An 18,930-nucleotide genomic window follows, 5' to 3' on the forward strand; every position below is an offset into this window, starting at 1 on the left:
TTGGTGAGTTTTGAGTGAAATCCAATTGCTAGAAGTATGGAATACACCAACCACTCCAATTAGGAACGAACTGCCGTTGAACTTGAATTGTCCAATTTGGAACACCTATAGATTTCGGATCGAGCCCAAAACTTGGGCAACATCATAATATGGTGGGAGGAGTCATTTGGTGAGTTTTGAGTGAAATCCAATCGCCAGAAGTATGGAATACACCAACCACTCCAGTTCGGAACGAACTGCCGTTGAACTTGAATTGTCCAAGTTATCACACCTATTGATTTCGGATCGAGCCCAAAACTTGGGCAACATCATAATATGGTGGGAGGAGTCAATTGGTGAGTTTTGAGTGAAATCCAATTGCTAGAAGTATGGAATACACCAACCACTCCAATTGGGAACGAACTGCCGTTGAACTTGAACTGTCCAATTTGGAACACCTATTGATTTCGGATCGAGCCCAAAACTTGGGCAACATCATAATATGGTGGGAGGAGTCATTTGGTGAGTTTTGAGTGAAATCCAATTGCTAGAAGTATGGAATACACCAACCACTACAATTATGGTGGGAGGAGTCATTTGGTTAGTTTTGAGTGAAATCCAAGGCTCAAAGCTGGCAGCTGCAAATCCTCCTGAGCATGGTTCAGTGTTGGACGGGCTAAGGACTCCACATATGTTCAATTGGGCTGAACTTTGGATATGTTATACTAGACACCCAATTGAACAACTTCTATGAAGAATGTCTCCTCATCCGAGTTGTGCAGATTGCTGAAATGAGACCTGTAAGGTGACTTACGAAACTGGACTGACAAGGAGTGTGGCCCAACTTTGGTTTTGTCTTTAAGCTCTTGCTCTTTGCCAATCAGCCCTTAACATGCATGGATTGCATCAAATGTGATCTCTTACTATCTTAACATACAAAACACACAAACAGAGGTAAGTGACTCAAAATAAAGAGACACTAAGCAAAATCAATAAGTAAAGAAGGCATGCAAGTGTATGAAATTATGGACTTATCAAAACAGAAAATGGATTAAAAGCACAAGTTTAACTCAATAACATAACCAAATCATAAGCTAGAAGGGTACAAAATGATATACAATTATGAACCGATCAGAATACACCAACCACTCCAATTAGGAATGAACTGCCGTTGAACTTGAATTGTCCATTTTCTCACACCTATTGATTTCGGATCGAGCCCAAAACTTGGGCAACATCATAATATGGTGGGAGGAGTCAATTGGTGAGTTTTGAGTGAAATCAAATCGCTAGAAGTATCGAATACACCAACCACTCCAATTAGGAACGAACTGCCATTGAACTTGAATTGTCCAATTTGGAACACCTATTGATTTCGGATCGAGCCCCAAACTTGGGCAACATCATAATATGGTGGGAAGAGTCATTTGGTGAGTTTTGAGTGAAATCCAATCGCTAGAAGTATGGAATACACCAACCACTCCAATTAGGAACGAACTGCCGTTGAACTTGAATTGTCCAATTTGGAACACCTATTGATTTCGGATCGAGCCCAAAACTTGGGCAACATCATAATATGGTGGGAGGAGTCATTTGGTGAGTTTTGAGTGAAATCCAATCGCTAGAAGTATGGAATACACCAACCACTCCAATTAGGAACGAACGGCCGTTGAACTTGAATTGTCCAATTTGGAACACCTATTGATTTCGGATCGAGCCCAAAACTTGGGCAACATCATAATATGGTGGGAGGAGTCATTTGGTGAGTTTTGAGTGAAATCCAATCTCTAGACGTATGGAATACACCAACCACTCCAATTAGGAACGAACTGTCGTTGAAATTGAATTGACCAATTTCTCAGACCTATTGATTTCGGATCGAGCCCAAAACTAGGGCAACATCATAATATGGTGGCAGGAGTCATTTGGTGAGTTTTGAGTGAAATCCAATCGCTAGAAGTATGGAATACACCAACCACTCCAGTTTGGAACGAACTGCCGTTGAACTTGAATTGTCCAATTTGGAACACCTATTGATTTCGGATCGAGCCCAAAACTTGGGCAACAACATAATATGGTGGGAGGAGTCGTTTGGTGAGTTTTGAGTGAAATCCAATTGCTAGAAGTATGGAATACACCAACCACACCAGTTAGGAACGAACTGCCGTTGAACTTGAATTGTCCAATTTGGAACACCTATTAATTTCGGATCGAGCCCAAAACTTGGGCAACATCATAATATGGTGGGAGGAGTCAATTGGTGAGTTTTGAGTGAAATCAAATCATTAGAAGTATCGAATACACCAACCACTCCAATTAGGAACGAACTGCCGTTGAACTTGAATTGTCCAATTTGGAACACCTATTGATTTCGGATCGAGCCCAAAACTTGGGCCACATCATAATATGGTGGAAGGAGACATTTGGTGAGTTTTGAGTGAAATCAAATCGCTAGAAGTGTGGAATACACCAACCACTCCAATTAGGAACGAACTGCCGTTGAACTTGAATTGTCCAATTTCTCACACCTATTGATTTCGGATCAAGCCCCAAACTTGGGCAACATCATAATATGGTGGGAGGAGTCAATTGGTGAGTTTTGAGTGAAATCCAATCGCTAGAAGTATGGAATACACCAACCACTCCAATTAGGAACGAACTGCCGTTGAACTTGAATTGTCCAATTTGGAACACCTATTGATTTCGGATCGAGCCCAAAACTTGGGCAACATCATAATATGGTGGGAGGAGTCATTTGGTGAGTTTTGAGTGAAATCCAATCGCTAGAAGTATGGAATACACCAACCACTATAGTTAGGAACGAACTACCGTTGAACTTGAATTGTCCAATTTCGAACACCTATTGATTTCGGATCGAGCCCAAAACTTGGGCAACATCATAATATGGTGGGAGGAGTCATTTGGTGAGTTTTGAGTGAAATCAAATCGCTAGAAGTATGGAATACACAACCACTCCAATTAGGAACAAACTGCCGTTGAACTTGAATTGTCCAATTTCTCGCAACTATTGATTTCGGATCGAGCCCCAAACTTGGGCAACATCATAATATCAGGAAGAGTCATTTGGTGAGTTTTGAGTGAAATCCAATCGCTAGAAATATGGAATACACCAACCACTCCAATTAGGAACGAACTGCCGTTGAACTTGAATTGTCCAATTTGGAACACCTATTGATTTCGGATCGAGCCCAAAACTTGGGCAACAACTTAATATGGTGGGAGGAGTCATTTGGTGAGTTTTGAGTGAAATCCCATCGCTAGAAGTATGGAATACACCAACCTCTCCAATTAGGAAAGAACTGCCGTTGAACTTGAATTGTCCACTTTGGAACACCTATTGATTTAGGATCGAGCCCAAAACTTGGGCAACATCATAATATGGTGGGAAGAGTCATTTCGTTAGTTTTGAGTGAAATCCAATCGCTAGAAGTATGGAATACACCAACCACTCCAATTAGGAACGAACTGCCGTTGAACTTGAATTGTCCAATTTGGAACACCTATTGATTTCGGATCGAGCCCAAAAGTTGGGCAACATCATAATATGGTGGGAGGAGTCATTTGGTGAGTTTTGAGTGAAATCAAATCGCTAGAAGTATGGAATACACCAACCACACCAATTAGGAACGAACTGCCGTTGAACTTGAATTGTCCAATTTCTCACACCTATTGATTTCGGATCGAGCCCCAAACTTTGGCAACATCATAATATGGTGGGAGGAGTCAATTGGTGAGTTTTGAGTGAAATCCAATCGCTACAAGTATGGAATACACCAAACACCCCAATTAGGAACGAACTGCCGTTGAACTTGAATTGTCCAATTTGGAACACCTATTGATTTCGGATCGAGCCCAAAAGCTGGGCAACATCATAATATGGTGGGAGGAGTCAATTGGAGAGTTTTGAGTGAAATCAAATCGTTAGAAGTATCGAATACACCAACCACTCCAATTAGGAACGAACTGCCGTTGAACTTGAATTGTCCAATTTCTCACATCTATTGATTTCGGATCGAGCCCAAAACTTGGGCAACATCATAATATTGTGGGAGGAGTCATTTGGTGAGTTTTGAGTGAAATCCAATCGCTAGAAGTATGGAATACACCAACCACTCCAGTTTGGAACGAACTGCCGTTGAACTTGAATTGTCCAATTTGGAACACCTATTGATTTCGGATCGAGCCCAAAACTTGGGCAACGTCATAATATGGTGGGAGGAGTCATTTGGTTAGTTTTGAGGGAAATCCAATCGCTAGAAGTATGGAATACACCAACCACTCCAATTAGGAACGAACTGCCGTTGAACTTGAATTATCCAATTTGGAACTCCAATTGATTTCGGATCGAGCCCAAAAGTTGGGCTACATCATAATATGGTGGGAGGAGTCATTTGGTGAGTTTTGAGTGAAATCAAATCGCTAGAAGTATGGAATACACCAACCACTCCAATTAGGAACGAACTGCCATTGAAATTGAATTGACCAATTTCTCACACCTATTGATTTCGGATCGAGCCCAAAACTTGGGCAACATCGTAATATGGTGGGAGGAGTCATTTGGTGAGTTTTGAGTGAAATCCAATCGCTAGAAGTATGGAACACACCAACCACTCCAGTTAGTATCGAACTGCCAATGAACTTGAATTGTCCAATTTGGAACACCAATTGATTTCGGATCGAGCCCAAAACTTGGGCAATAACTTAATATGGTGGGAGGAGTCATTTGGTGAGTTTTGAGTGAAATCCGATCGCTAGAAGTGTGGAATACACCAACCACTCCAATTAGGAACGAACTGCCGTTGAACTTGAATTGTCCAATTTGGAACAGCTATTGATTTCGGATCAAGCCCAAAACTTGGGCAACATCATAATATGGTGGGAGGAGTCATTTGGTTAGTTTTGAGTGAAATCCAATCGCTAGAAGTATGGAATACACCAACCACTCCAATTAGGAACGAACTGCCGTTGAACTTGAATTGTCCAATTTGGAACTCCAATTGATTTCGTATCAAGCCCAAAAGTTGGGCAACATCATAATATGGTGGGAGGAGTCATTTGGTGAGTTTTGAGTGAAACTAAATCGCTAGAAGTATGGAATACACTAACCACTCTAATTAGGAACGAACTGCCGTTGAACTTGAATTGTCCAATTTTTCACACTTATTGAGTTCGGATCGAGCCCAAAACTTGGGCAACATCATAATATGGTGGGAGGAGTCATTTGGAGAGTTTCGAGGGAAATCCAATCGCTAGAAGTATGGAATACACCAACCACTCCAATTAGGAACGAACTGTCGTTGAAATTGAATTGACCAATTTCTCACACCTATTGATTTCGGATCGAGCCCAAAACTTGGGCAACATCGTAATATGGTGGGAGGAGTCATTTGGTGAGTTTTGAGTGAAATCCAATCGCTAGAAGTATGGAATATACCAGCCACTCCAATTAGGAACGAAATGCCGTTGAACTTGAATTGTCCAATTTGGAACACCTATTGATTTCGGAATGAGCCCAAAACTTGGGCAACATCATAATATGGTGGGAGGAGTCATTTGGTGAGTTTTGAGTTAAATCCAATTGCTAGAAGTATGGAATACACCAACCACTCCAATTAGGAACGAACTACCGTTGAACTTGGATTGTCCAATTTGGAACACCTATTGATTTCGGATCGAGCCCAAAACTTGAGCAACATCATAATATGGTGGGAGGAGTCATTTGCTGAGTTTTGAGTGAAATCAAATCGCTAGAAGTATGGAATACACCAACCACTCCAATTAGGAACGAACTGTCGTTGAACTTGAATTGTCCAATTTCTCACACCTATTGATTTCGGATCGAGCCCAAAACTTGGGCAACATCATAATATGGAGGGAGGAGTCATTTGCTGAGCTTTGAGTGAAATCCAATCGCTAGAAGTACGGAATACACCAACCACTCCAATTAGGAACGAACTGTCGTTGAAATTGAATTGACTAATTTCTCACACCTATTGATTTCGGATCGAGCCCAAAACTTGGGCAACATCGTAATATGGTCGGAGGATTCATTTGGTGAGTTTTGAGTGAAATCTAATCGCTAGAAGTATGGAATACACCAACCACTCCAATTAGGAACGAACTTTCGTTGAAATTGAATTGACCAATTTCTCACACCTATTGATTTCGGATCGAGCCCAAAACTTGGGCAACATCATAATATGGTGGGAGGAGTCATTTGGTGAGTTTTGAATGAAATCCAATCGCTAGAAGTATGGAATTTACCAACCACTCCAATTAGGAACGAACTGCCGGTGAACATGAATTGTGAAAGACCTTACCTTACCTTTCATTACAAACCTTGTGAAAGACCTAGCTGATCTTTGAGGATGTTTTCATGGGTGCTGGTAAGTATGTGTGTATCTCTATTCTTAGTATTTGTTTCCCTTCATGAGATCTAACCAAATATTGTGCTTCTATTTCATATACTCACTTAAGCTTGTTTGAGAGAATAAAACCATTGGTTCTGAGTGATTGAGTGTTATCTGTGAGAATTAGAGTCGAAGCATGTTCTTTATTCAAGGTTTGAGTGTGCTTGCTTTGAAACCGTGTGCCTTTGAGCTATAGCTTCCACATTACACACTGATTGATCACCTATCTTGGCAACTCTACGGTGTTGGAGGTATGACTAAAGTTTTCTTTCGTTCTCATTAGTTGATTTCAAGTTTTACTAACCACTTTGTTTTGTAGAGTTAGTAATGCGTTTGTGGGTATCGTTTCTGTTAAACTCTCAGGAGACACAACTCCTCCTACTAGGGATGCCTAGAGGTTTAAAGGCTTGTTGCATACGCTCAATGCAATCGAGTTACCTACGAAAGTGGTTTAGTTAACTTTTTATTTTTAACTTTGTTTTGTGTTGTTTTGCTCGAGGACTAGCAAAATCTAGGTTTGGGGGTATTTGATCGGTTCATAATTGTATATCATTTTGTACCCTTCTAGCTTATGATTTGGTTATGTTATTGAGTTAAACTTGTGCTTTTAATCCATTTTTTGTTTTGATAAGTCCATAATTTCGTACACTTGCTTGCCTTCTTTACTTAGTGATTTTGCTTAGTTTCTCTTTATTTTGAGTCACTTACCTCTGTTTGTGTGTTTTGTAGGTTAAGCTAGCAAGAGATCACATTTGATGCAATCCATGCATGTTAAGGGCTGATTGGGATAAGAGCAAGAGCTTAAAGACAAAACCAAAGTTGGGCCACACTTCTTGTCAGTCCAGTTTCGTAAGTCACCTTGCAGGTCTCATTTCAGCAATCTGCACAATTCGGATGAGGAGACATTCGTCATAGAAGTTGTTCAATTGGGTGTCTAGTATAACATATCCAAAATTCAGCCCAATTGAACATATGTGGAGTCCTTAGCCCGTCCAACACTGAACCATGCTCAGGAGGATTTGCAGCTGCCAGCTTTGAGCCTTGTCTCCTCCTTTGAGCCATGTGCCTCACCCATGCTGCAACTGACTTTGGATCCAACATAATGAGTGAAGTGGGGAGACATTCCAGCTATGAAAGTCTAAAGGATCAAGTTGGTACATGCTGGAGTTATTATAGAGAAAGCATGTGCATGCATGTAAAGCATAAATGAAATGAAGTCAATTCCAGTCTCTGTTCGGCAGCCAAATTTCAAGGCCCAAAACGCATACTTCTACTACGCCGATGGGAATACTTTCTTCATAGAAGTTGTTCCAATGGGTGTCTACTATAACATATCCAAATTGGAGCCCCATTGGATACGTTTTGAAACCTCTGGCCTTCCTACACCAAGTCTGGTTCAGAAGACTCGTTTTTGTTCAACAACCAAAAGAAGACCACATGGTTTGGCAGCAAAAGGCAGCCACAATTGATCACCTTTGATCCCATGTGAAGAAAGCTTGAGGTGCAGCAAAAGAAGTATGGGATGGGATTGATTCCAACCACACTAACATAGACAAGATGAAGTGGGAGTTATGGGTTGTATTAAATGAGGAATGGTGGTGTTGGATTTCATCATGATGTTCCTCCCTCTTAGCCCTATAAATAGAGGAGTCTTCAAGCTACAAAATGCACTTCAGCCATCCTCCACACTTCCATCATCCATAAATCATCCTCATACATTCCCACAACCCCAAACACTCAAGCAATCAACCCAATACTCTAAACTGCCCCAAAATCACCAAAACAGCTCCAGAAAACCTCCCTTCCATTTCCCTACGAATTTCCTCTTTCTCAGCCATCACCACTCACTCAAACTCATCTCAAATCACCTCCATATCCTTCATACATCCTTCTAGACGTGGAGAAGCTCTTGGAGAAGCATTGGACACTACAAGAACTTCAGAAAAGGGTTTTTCTACTCTTATGGCATTCATTATGTTTTCCCATTTCTATTTTAGTTTCTTTTCCATTATGAGTAGCTAAATCCATAACTAGGGCTTCGATGTAACCTAACATGAATATTCTGGGTTTATAAGTTTGGAGTTTCAAGTTTGATTCATGATTCATGTTCTTATTCATTATGCTTATAAGTTAACATGCTTGTTTGAATGATTGATCACCATTAGAACTTGTTTGTTAACTATCTTGGTTTGAATTAAGAGTAGACACCATGCTTTAATTCGAATTGAACTATGAATAGGAAGAGTATGTATGGACATTCGACAACAGGGATTAGATACATGCTTGGTTGTTTAAATTGTTCTTCTATGCTTAATGGGTTCCTAATGCTTAATTTTAGGTTAGACAACAAATGATCAAATTAGGGAATTAGGAACACAAGGTTTGGACCAAACACCATGGCCTAATCATACTTTAGCTAGAATCAATCTTTGAATCTGAATTAGACTTGTTACTTGACTCCATATAACCCAGAATTGAATTGTTATGGTGATTCGAATGCCCTAGTCTCCAAATCTGTTTTCCAACTCTTAAAACCACTCTTTGTTACACTTGTTTATTTGCTTTCATTTGCAATTTCAGTTTGCTCACTTCCTTTCACAATCACAATCACTCTCACTTTAATTTCTGTTTTAGACTTAACTTCCTAACTTCTTGAATTCGGTAATCTACGTACATAACTAATTTGAACTTCTCAGTCTTCGTGGGTACGACCTCGTACTTGTCTTGCTATACTACTAATTGCCCCGTACAATTGCGAGTTAACATAATAATTAACAACAAATTTTGGCGCCGTTGCCGGGGACTGAACGAAAGTTCTTCCCTGGTTATGTGCCCAAGGTTACCCTATTCTTTTTAGTGTTTCTAATTAATCTAATTTTCTGTTTCAGGTAGTTTATGTCTAAAAGACCGTTCCTTGAACAAGTGAGGTCTTCGTTCCAACGCTCCAAATCTTTGAACGCAGGACCATCGTTGCAACCCAACCGGGTGATCTCTGAAGTTCATAATCGTCTAGAAAGAGAGTTGTCAACTGCAAAAGAGCAAGCTCTTGCCACATTTACAAGTATTGCTCTCCACACTGAACTTCCTGGTTCTTCACCTTCAAATTCGGAAGCAAGTTCAGACTAAGAAGAAGAAGAAGAAGAGATGGCTGCCAATGAGTTCATGGGAGAACTTGATATCCCAACAATTCCAGCATCTCCTTCAAGCATTTTGCTGCCCACTGTAGCTCGAAATTATGAGCTTAAATCTTCTCATCTTAATATGCTGCCTTCCTTTTATGGTTTACCTAATGAAGATCCATTAACTCATATAAAGGATATTTTTAATGTTGTGAGTTCTTTTCCCTTGACAGGTGTGACAGAAGATCAACTTCGAATGAGAGTGTTTCCATACACTTTGAAGGATAAGGCGAAATATTGGTTGAATTCTTTGAAGCCTGGTTCACTCACTACATGGGCTGCCATTCAAAAGAAGTTCTTGGAGAAATACTTCTCCACGCAAAAGACCGACATGCTTAGGGATAAGATCTTGTTATTTGCACAGCAAGATGATGAATCGTTTTGTGAAGCATGGGAGAGATTCAATGGGCTGCTCAACCAATGTCCTCATCATGGGATTCCATTGAAGCTTCAAATGCGTATGTTTTATAAGGGACTAACCCCTTCTAGTCATAATATAGTCACCAATTTTGCAGGTGGTTCTTTTAAAACCAAAACTCCAGAAGAAACATACAAACTCTTTGAGGAGATAGCAATGGAGACCCAACATACGGATACAAGAGGTAAACGTGTCATAATATGGTGTGTGGAGTCATTTGGAGAGTTTTGAGTAAAATCCAATCGCTAGAAGTATGGAATATACCAACCACTCCAGTTAGGAACGAACTGCCGTTGAACTTGAATTGTCCAATTTGGAACACCTATTGATTTCAGATCGAGCCCAAAACTTGGGCAACATCATATTATGGTGGGAGGAGTCTTTTGGTGAGTTTTGAGTGAAATCCAATCGCTAGAAGTATGGAATACACCAACCACTCCAATTAGGAGCGAACTGCCGTTGAACTTGAATTGTCCAATTTCTCTCACCTATTGATTTCGGATCGAGCCCCAAACTTGGGCAACATCATAATATGATGGGAGGAGCCATTTGGTGAGTTTTGAGTGAAATCCAATCGCTAGAAGTATGGAATACACCAACCACTCCAATTAGGAACGAACTGCCGTTGAACTTGAATTGTCCAATTTCTAACACCTATTGATTTTGGATCGACCCCAAACTTGGGCAACATCATAGTATGGTGGGAGGAGTCATTTGGTGAGTTTTGAGTGAAATCCAAGTGCTAGAAGTATGGAATACACCAACCACTCCAATTAGGAAAGAACTGTCGTTGAAATTGAATTGACCAATTTCTCACATCTATTGAATTCGGATTGAGCCCAAAACTTGGGCAACATCATAATATGGTGGGAGGTGTCATTTGGTGAGTTTTGAGTGAAATCCAATCGCTAGAAGTATGGAATACACCAACCACTCCAATTAGGAACGAACTGCCGTTGAACTTGAATTGTCCAATTTTGAACACCTATTAATTTCGGATCGAGCCAAAACTTGGGCAACATCATAATATGGTGGGAGGAGTCATTTGGTGTGTTTTGAGTGAAATCCAATCGCTAGAAGTATGGAATACACCAACCACTCCAATTAGGAAAGAACTGTCGTTGAAATTGAATTGACCAATTTCTCACACCTATTGAATTCGGATCAAGCCCAAAACTTGGGCAACATCATAATATGGTGGGAGGTGTCATTTGGTGACTTTTGAGTGAAATCCAATCGCTAGAAGTGTGGAACACACCAACCACTCCAATTAGGAACGAACTGCCGTTGAAATTGAATTGTCCAATTTCTCACACGTATTGATTTCTGATCGAGCCCAAAACTTGGGCAACATCATAATATGGTGGGAGGAGTCATTTGGTGAGTTTTGAGTGCAATCCAATCGCTAGAAGTATGGAATACACCAACCACTCTAATTAGGAACGAAGTGCCGTTGAACTTGAATTGTCCAATTTCTCACACCTATTGATTTCGGATCGAGCCCAAAACTTGGGCAACATCATAATATGGTTTGAGGAGTCATTTGGTGAGTTTTGAGTGAAATTCAATCGCTAGAAGTATGGAATACACCAACCACTCCAATTAGGAACGAACTGCCGTTGAACTTGAATTGTACAATTTCTCACACCTATTGATTTCGGATCGAGCCCAAAACTTGGGCAACATCATAATATGGTGGGCGGAGTCATTTGGTGAGTTTTGAGTGAAATCCAATCGGTAGAAGTGTGGAACACACCAACCACTCCAATTAGGAACGAACTGCCGTTGAAATTGAATTGTCCAATTTCTCACACGTATTGATTTCTGATCGAGCCCAAAACTTGGGCAACATCATAATATGGTGGGAGGAGTCATTTTGTGAGTTTTGAGTGAAATCCAATCGCTAGAAGTATGGAATACACCAACCACTCTAATTAGGAACGAAGTGCCGTTGAACTTGAATTGTCCAATTTTTCACACCTATTGATTTCGGATCGAGCCCAAAACTTGGGCAACATCATAATATGGTTTGAGGAGTCATTTGGTGGGTTTTGAGTGAAATTCAATCGCTAGAAGTATGGAAAACACCAACCACTCCAATTAGGAAAGAACTGTCGATGAAATTGAATTGACCAATTTCTCACACATGTTGAATTCGGATCGAGCCCAAAATTTGGGCAACAACATAATATGGTGGGAGGAGTCATTTGGTGAGTTTTGAGTGAAATCCAATCGCTAGAAGTATGGAATACACCAACCACTCCAATTAGGAACGAACTGCCGTTGAACTTGAATTGTCCAATTTGGAACACCTATTAATTTCGGATCGAGCCAAAACTTGGGCAACATCATAATATGGTGGGAGGAGTCATTTGGTGTGTTTTGAGTGAAATCCAATCGCTAGAAGTATGGAATACACCAACCAATCCAATTAGGAACGAACTGCCGTTGAACTTGAGTCGTCCAATTTGGAACACCTATTGATTTCGGATCGAGCCCAAAACTTGGGCAACATCAAAATATGGTGGGAGGAGTCATTTGGTGTGTTTTGAGTGAAATCCAATCGCTAGAAGTATGGAAAACACCAACCACTCCAATTAGGAAAGAACTGTCGTTGAAATTGAATTGACCAATTTCTCACACCTATTGAATTCGGATCAAGCCCAAAACTTGGGCAACATCATAATATGGTGGGAGGAGTCATTTGGTGAGTTTTGAGAGAAATCCAATCGGTAGAAGTGTGGAACACACCAACCACTCCAATTAGGAAAGAACTGCCGTTGAAATTGAATTGTCCAATTTCTCACACGTATTGATTTCTGATCGAGCCCAAAACTTGGGCAACATCATAATATGGTGGGAGGAGTCATTTGGTGAGTTTTGAGTGAAATCCAATCGCTAGAAGTATGGAATACACCAACCACTCTAATTAGGAACGAAGTGCCGTTGAACTTGAATTGTCCAATTTCTCACACCTATTGATTTCGGATCGAGCCCAAAACTTGGGCAACATCATAATATGGTTTGAGGAGTCATTTGGTGAGTTTTGAGTGAAATTCAATCGCTAGAAGTATGGAAAACACCAACCACTCCAATTAGGAAAGAACTGTCGATGAAATTGAATTGACCAATTTCTCACACATGTTGAATTCGGATCGAGCCAAAACTTGGGCAACAACATAATATGGTGGGAGGAGTCATTTGGTGAGTTTTGAGTGAAATCCAATCGCTAGAAGTATGGAATACACCAACCACTCCAATTAGGAACGAACTGCCGTTGAACTTGAATTGACCAATTTGGAACACCTATTAATTTCGGATCGAGCCAAAACTTGGGCAACATCATAATATGGTGGGAGGAGTCATTTGGTGTGTTTTGAGTGAAATCCAATCGCTAGAAGTATGGAATACACCAACCAATCCAATTAGGAACGAACTGCCGTTGAACTTGAGTCGTCCAATTTGGAACACCTATTGATTTCGGATCGAGCCCAAAACTTGGGCAACATCAAAATATGGTGGGAGGAGTCATTTGGTGAGTTTTGAGTGAAATCCAATCGCTAGAAGTATGGCACTCCAATAAGGAAAGAACTGTCGTTGAAATTGAATTGACCATTTTCTCACACCCATTTTATTCCGATCGAGCCCAAAACTTGGGCAACATCATAATATGGTGGGAGGACTCATTTGGTGAGTTTTGAGTGAATTCCAATCGCTAGAAGTATGGCACTCCAATTAGGAAAGAACTGTCGTTGAAATTGAATTGACCAATTTCTCACATCTTTCGAATTCGGATTGAGCCCAAAACTTGGGCAACATCATAATATGGTGGGAGGTGTCATTTGGTGAGTTTTGAGTGAAATCCAATCGCTGGAAGTATGGAATACACCAACCACACCAATTAGGAACGAACTGCCGTTGAACTTGAATTGTCCAATTTGGATACCTTTTAATTTCGGATCGAGCCAAAACTTGGGCAACATCATAATATGGTGGGAGGAGTCATTTGGTGTGTTTTGAGTGAAATCCAATCGCTAGAAGTATGGAATACACCAACCAATCCAATTAGGAACGAACTGCCGTTGAACTTGAGTCGTCCAATTTGGAACACCTATTGATTTCGGATCGAGCCCAAAACTTGGGCAACATCAAAATATGGTGGGAGGAGTCATTTGGTGAGTTTTGAGTGAAATCCAATCGCTAGAAGTATGGAAAACACCAACCACTCCAATTAGGAAAGAACTGTCGTTGAAATTGAATTAACCAATTTCTCACACCTATTGAATTCGGATCAAGCCCAAAACTTGGGCAACATCATAATATGGTGGGAGGAGTCATTTGGTGAGTTTTGAGTGAAATCCAATCGCTAGAAGTGTGGAACACACCAACCACTCCAATTAGGAACGAACTGCCGTTGAAATTGAATTGTCCAATTTCTCACACGTATTGATTTCTGATCGAGCCCAAAACTTGGGCAACATCATAATATGGTGGGAGGAGTCATTTGGTGAGTTTTGAGTGAAATCCAATCGCTAGAAGTATGGAATACACCAACCACTCTAATTAGGAACGAAGTGCCGTTGAACTTGAATTGTCCAATTTCTCACACCTATTGATTTCGGATCGAGCCCAAAACTTGGGCAACATCATAATATTGTGGGAGGAGTCATTTGGTGAGTTTTGAGTGAAATCCAATGGCTAGATGTATGGCATACACCAACCACTCCAATTAGGAACGAACTGCCGTTGAACTTGAATTGTCCAATTTCTCACACCTATTGATTTCGGATCGAGCCCCAAACTTGGGCAACATCATAATATGGTGGGAGGTGTCATTTCGTGAGTTTTGAGTGAAATCCAATCGCTAGAAGTATGGAATACACCAACCACTCCAATTAGGAATGAACTACCGTTGAACTTGAATTGTCCAATTTCTCACACCTACTGATTTCGGATCGAGCCGAAAACTTGGGCAACATCATAATACGGTGGGAGGAGTCATTTGGCGAGTTTTGAGTGAAATCCAATCGCTAGAAGTATGGAATACACCAACCACTCTAATTAGGAACGAAGTGCCGTTGAACTTGAATTGTACAATTTCTCACACCTATTGATTTCAGATCGAGCCCAAAACTTGGGCAACGAGATAATATGGTGGGAGGAGTGATTTGGTGAGTTTTGAGTGAAATCCAATCGCTAGAAGTAGGGAATACACCAACCACTCCAATTAGGAACGAAATGCCGTTGAAATTTAATTGACCAATTTCTCACACCTATTGATTTCGGACCGAGCCCAAAACTTGGGCAACATCATAATATGGTGGGAGGATTCATTTGGTGAGTTTTGAGTTAAATCCAATCGCTAGAAGTATGGAATACACCAACCACTCCAATTAGGAACGAACTGCCGTTGAACTTGAATTGTCCAATTTGGAACAGCTATTCATTTCGGATCGAGCCCAAAACTTGGGCAACATCATAATATGGTGGGAGGAGTCATTTGGTGAGTTTTGAGTGAAATCCAATGGCTAGATGTATGGCATACACCAACCACTCCAATTAGGAACGAACTGCCGTTGAACTTGAATTGTCCAATTTCTCACACCTATTGATTTCGGATCGAGCCCCAAACTTGGGCAACATCATAATATGGTGGGAGGTGTCATTTCGTGAGTTTTGAGTGAAATCCAATCGCTAGAAGTATGGAATACACCAACCACTCCAATTAGGAATGAACTACTGTTGAACTTGAATTGTCCAATTTCTCACACCTACTGATTTCGGATCGAGCCCAAAACTTGGGCAACATCATAATACGGTGGGAGGAGTCATTTGGCGAGTTTTGCGTGAAATCCAATCGCTAGAAGTATGGAATACACCAACCACTCTAATTAGGAACGAAGTGCCGTTGAACTTGAATTGTCCAATTTCTCACACCTATTGATTTCAGATCGAGCCCAAAACTTGGGCAACGAGATAATATGGTGGGAGGTGTGATTTGGTGAGTTTTGAGTGAAATCCAATCGCTAGAAGTAGGGAATACACCAACCACTCCAATTAGGAACGAAATGCCGTTGAAATTTAATTGACCAATTTCTCACACCTATTGATTTCGGATCGAGCCCAAAACTTGGGCAACATCATAATATGGTGGGAGGATTCATTTGGTGAGTTTTGAGTGAAATCCAATCGCTAGAAGTATGGAATACACCAACCACTCCAATTAGGAACGAATTGCCGTTGAACTTGAATTGTCCAATTTGGAACAGCTATTCATTTCGGATCGAGCCCAAAACTTGGGCAACATCATAATATGGTGGGAGGAGTCATTTGGTGAGTTTTGAGTGAAATGCAATCGCTAGAAGTATGGAATACACCAACCACTCCAATTAGGAACGGACTGCCGTTGAACTTGAATTGTCCAATTTGGAACACCTATTGATTTCGGATCGAGCCTAAAAATTGTGCAACGTCATAATATGGTGGGAGGAGTGATTTGGTGAGTTTTGAGTGAAATCCAATCGCTAGAAGTTGGGAATACACCAACCACTCCAATTAGGAACGAACTGCCGTTGAACTTGAATAGTCCAATTTCTCACACCTATTGATTTCGGATCGAGCCCAAAACTTGGGCAACGTCATAATCTGGTGGGAGGAATCATTTGGGGAGTTCTGAGTGAAATCCAATCGCTAGAAGTATGGAATACACCAACCACTCCAATTAGAAATGAACTGCCGTTGAACTTGAATTGTCCAATTTCTCACAGCTATTGATTTCGGATCGAGCCCAAAACTTGGGCAACGTCATAATATGGTGGGAGGAGTCATTTGGTGAGTTTTGAGTGAAATCCAATCGCTAGAAGTAATACCCCAACCACTCCAATTAGGAACGAACTGCCGTTGAACTTGAATTGTCCAATTTCTCACACCTATTGATTTCGGATCGAGCCCAAAACTTGGGCAACATCATAATATGGTGGGAGGAGTCATTTGGTGAGTTCTGAGTGAAATCCAATCGCTAGAAGTATGGAATACACCAACCACTCCAATTAGAAACAAACTGCCGTTGAACTTGAATTGTCCAATTTCTCGCACCTATTGATTTCGGATCGAGCCCAAAACTTGGGCAACATCATAATATGGTGGGAGGAGTCATTTGGTGAGTTTTGAGGGAAATTCAATCGCTAGAAGTATAGAATACACCAACCACTCCAATTAGGAACGAACTGCAGTTGAACTTGAATTGTCCAATTTGGAACACCTATTGATTTCGGATCGAGCCCAAAACTTGGGCAATATCATAATATGGTGGGAGGAGTCATTTGGTGGGTTTTGGGTGAAATCCAATCGCTAGAAGTATGGAATACACCAACAACTCCAATTAGGAACGAACTGCCGTTGAACTTGAATAGTCCAATTTCTCACACCTATTGATTTCGGATCGAGCCCAAAACTTGGGCAACAACATAACATGGTGGGAGGAGTCATTTGGTGAGTTTTGAGTGAAATCCAATCGCTAAAAGTATGTAATACACCAACCACTCCAATTAGGAACGAACTGCCGTTGAACTTGAATAGTCCAATTTCTCACACCTATTGATTTCGGATCAAGCCCAAAACTTGGGCAACGTCATAATATGGTGGGAGGAGTCATTTGCTGAGTTTTGAGTTAAATCGAATCGCTAGAAGTAATACCCCAACCACACCAATTAGGAACGAACTGCCGTTGAACTTGAATTGTCCAATTTCTCACACCTATTGATTTCGGATCGAGCCCAAAACTTGGGCAACATCATAATATGGTGGGAGGAGTCATTTGGAGAGTTTTGAGTGAAATCCAATCGCTAGAAGTATGTAATACATCAACCACTCCCATTAGGAACGAACTGCCGTCGAACTTGAATTGTCCAATTTCTCACACCTATTGATTTCGGATCGAACCCCAAACTTGTGCAACATCATAATATGGTGGGAGGAGTAATTTGGTTAGTTTTGAGTGAAATCCAATCGCTAGAAGTATGGAATACACCAACCACTCCAATTAGGAACGAACTGCAGTTGAACTTGAATTGTCCAATTTGGAACACCTATTGATTTCGGATCGAGCCCAAAACTTGGGCAATATCATAATATGGTGGGAGGAGTCATTTGGTGAGTTTTGAGTGAAATCCAATCGCTAGAAGTATGGAATACACCAACCACTCCAATTAGGAACGAACCGCCGTTGAACTTGAATTGTCCAATTTGGAACACCTATTGATTTCGGATAGAGCCCAAAACTTGGGCGACGTCATAATACGGTGGGAGTAGTCATTTGGTCAGTTTTGAGTGAAATCCAATCGCTAGAAGTATGGAATACACCAACCACTCCAATTAGGAACGAACTGCCGTTGAACTTGTATTGTCCAATTTGGAACACCTATTGATTACGGATCGAGCCCAAAACTTGGGCAACATCATATTATGGTGGGAGGAGTCATTTGGTGAGTTTTGAGTGAAATCCAATCGCTAGAAGTATGGAATACACCAACCACTCCAATTAGGAACGGACTGCCGTTGAACTTGAATTGTCCAATTTCGAACACCTATTGATTTCGGATCGAGCCTAAAATTTGGGCAACATCATAATATGGTGGGAGGAGTCATTTGGTGAGTTTTGAGTGAAATCCAATCGCTAGAAGTATGGAATGCACCAACCACTCCAATTAGGAACGAACTGCCGTTGAACTTGAATTGTCCAATTTGGAACACCTATTGATTTCGGATCGAGCCCAAAACTTGGGCAACATCATATTATGGTGGGAGGAGTCATTTGGTGTGTTTTGAGTGAAATCCAATCGCTAGAAGTATAGAATACACCAACCACTCCAATTAGGAACGAACTGCCGTTGAACTCTGATTCTTAAATTTGGAAGACCTATTG

General features: G+C 40.9%; 1 non-coding gene across 1 annotated transcript; it reads right to left on the reverse strand.

Moving 5' to 3' along the window:
* Nucleotides 1-9,920: 9,920 nt before the first annotated feature.
* Nucleotides 9,921-10,027, reverse strand: LOC148295700 (small nucleolar RNA R71). The gene has a single exon (XR_015834977.1). It is a non-coding gene; the product is annotated as a small nucleolar RNA R71 (small nucleolar RNA).
* Nucleotides 10,028-18,930: the final 8,903 nt, after the last annotated feature.

The sequence above is a fragment of the Prunus avium genome, chromosome 3, assembly GCF_965620075.1.
Source record: "Prunus avium chromosome 3, drPruAviu1.hap1.1, whole genome shotgun sequence".
Classification (NCBI taxonomy): domain Eukaryota; kingdom Viridiplantae; phylum Streptophyta; class Magnoliopsida; order Rosales; family Rosaceae; genus Prunus; species Prunus avium.